Source organism: Phascolarctos cinereus, unplaced genomic scaffold (assembly GCF_003287225.1).
Source record: "Phascolarctos cinereus isolate Bilbo 61053 unplaced genomic scaffold, phaCin_HiC Scaffold_5;HRSCAF=322, whole genome shotgun sequence".
In the NCBI taxonomy this organism is placed as follows: domain Eukaryota; kingdom Metazoa; phylum Chordata; class Mammalia; order Diprotodontia; family Phascolarctidae; genus Phascolarctos; species Phascolarctos cinereus.
Window position 1 is genome coordinate 344,319,266 of NW_027555958.1, and position 2,659 is coordinate 344,321,924.

Here is a 2,659-nt window from a genome sequence, read left to right on the forward strand (position 1 = left end):
TGCACAGACTGAATGCCATTAATTTCTTTGCAGTGTAGCTATTGGGCTTCTGTTGAGTCCTAGACTTTCAAATAGCTCTTCTTACTTTCATCCATCTATGGATTGGGGATTCCAAGTGTACAGAGTAATGAAGAACTAATTCCTTACGATTTCTGTATATTCTTGCCTTTGGTCTGAGTGTCCTATAATACAATGGTCATGTGTGGCTGTTCTGACTTTCATGGGAGGTCTTTCTGCAGCACACTATATTCTTTCAGTAATGGATCGGAATAAATACTGACCGAATATTGGTTTTTGGGAGTTGTGTTTGTTTTGCTTGTGGGACCTAGGGAAAGCAATGGCAATGAAAAAAGGTCAGATGAGCGTACGAATTGAGGGTGGACTTCCTATATGAAGAGAGTGAGATTGAGAGGAGCACTAATTCAAGTCAAAAAACAATTATTAGTATTGTATTATGTTTAAGGCAAAGAGCTAGGATGAGATATTTGATAGAGAACTAGTTATAGAGTGAGTGAAATCTATGTTCAGGTTTTACCATGGATATACACTGGTTGCATAAACATGCACCTAGTCTCAGTGTCCTCAGATAATTCTGTGAATGTCCCATGGAGTATTATACCAAACATAGAATGGAGGATGAAAAGGAAGCCAAACATTGATTGCTTCCTAGTTTAATTTATGATTCTTGTTAAGTAAATAATCAACTCAGCTTTTTCTATGCTTCTGAAGAATTATTAAATGCTATCAGTACTCTGTCAAAATCTCCTAGACTCGCTGCTGATCATTGTTATTGTAAATTTCCATACTGTGGGTTCCATACCCTGATGAAAAGAGATGTCTTTGTACAAAAACAACAATAAAATACAGCATTCAAGGCCCTATGCTAAACATTGGGGATACAGAGAAAAATAAACTAGTGAAAATAGTCCCTGCCCTAAAGAAGCATCAGGTCCAAACTTCATTTTACAGTTGAAGAGGTTAAAACCCCAGGAATTTTTCTCCAAAGAGGTGAAATGATTTGTCCAAGGTCACACATTTCATTTCTATTAGAAAGAATATCTGTTTTTCTGGACAACCCAGTTTAGTAATCACTCAGTTTCACCACACAAGAGGTTACTTCTGCAGAATAGAGGAGAATACACTATTTTGGGGGTATTGCAAATAAATGCCTCCCTAAAAGCAGCAGAACAGAGTAGATAACCTCCCAAATCCTTACTAAGTCCTATTCATGATCACCACTCTCCATCTGTTAGATGGAAAGCTGGAAAGGTACAAGAAATGAAGGCCTCTATAGTTTGTACAGGTACAGGAGAAGTTGACTCAATTAAGCAAGTATTATGTTTTTATTATTTACAAAGTATGAGACACGGTTGTGTAGTGGAAAGATTGCTGAACTTGAAGTCAGGAATTTTGGATTAAAATCTCAGCTCTGACTCATACTACCTATGTGAGCAAGGCCAAGTCATTGAATATCCATGAACAACACTAACAACTCTCCAGGACTATAAAAGATACATGGGTTCCTATTTTTCTTGTTGGAGGAAGTTCTTCCCCCCCCCCATTCCCCACCCCACACAAAATACATGGCCTTGGTACTGCTTTAGGTAAAAGGTACTATTGTTATTCAGTTGTTTCAGTTATGTCTGGTTATTCATAACTCTGTTAGGGTTTTCTTGGCAAAGAAACTGGAGTGGTTTGCCATTTCCTTCTGCAGCTCTTTTACAGATGAGGAAACTGAGGCAAATAGGGTTAAGCAGCTTCCTTAGGGTCATACAGCTAGTAAATGTCTGAGGCCAAATTTGAACTCAGGTCTTCTTGACTGCAGGCCTGGCATTCTATACACTGTGCCATCTAGATGCCCTAGAAAAGAAATATGAAATGCTTCACAAATTTGCATACATCCTTGTGCGGGGGCCATGCTAATCTTCTCTGTATCATTCTAGTTTTAGTATATGTGCTACTGAAGTGAATATAAAAGGCACTAGGAAACAGGAATACAAAAATAATAAGTACCTATCTCAAGGTACTTATAATTTTGTATTGGAGATAAGGTATATACGCAAATAATTATAAATTAGAATATGCAGATCAATTGCTAGAAATTTTTATACTTGGGGAAAATTATACAATATGTACTGAAGAAAGAGAGAGTCAGTGCCTCAAATCAACTTTTAAGACAAATCCATTTGGTTTGGGAAAAATATCAGACTCTAACAAGGCATGCAGAAGAGAGGGACAGGGATTCAACCAATTTGATAGCTTCCTATTTTAATTACTGATCCTTGCTTAGAGTCTATTAAACTAAATTATTCTCCTGAAAAACCATTAAATGCTGCCAGTGCCCTTTAAATTTTGGTATTCTATAGCAAAACCCCAGTTCCTTCCCATTTGTTACTGCTCTACTACAGCCATATACAGACACGTATATGTGCTTCTGAGAAAATAAGTACAGAAATATGAGAAAAAAACTATGAGAAAGTTGAGGAGGGAGGGCTCGATTCTTGCTGAGGGGGATCAAAGAAGCATTCATGGAGGAGGGAGTATCCCTTTCCTCAGAGAGCAAAAACTTACTGGCTTTGATAGTTCTATTATCCTCTGCATTCAGACTGTAAAGATGAGGACATAATTCAGCAACTTTCTATACAAAAAATATATGACC

At 37.4% G+C, this 2,659-nt stretch overlaps 1 non-coding gene across 1 annotated transcript; it reads right to left on the bottom strand.

Annotated features, from left to right (window-relative positions):
- Positions 1-1,867: 1,867 nt before the first annotated feature.
- LOC144458021 (U6 spliceosomal RNA) lies at positions 1,868-1,973 on the bottom strand. Its single transcript, XR_013487584.1, has one exon. It is a non-coding gene; the product is annotated as a U6 spliceosomal RNA (small nuclear RNA).
- Positions 1,974-2,659: the final 686 nt, after the last annotated feature.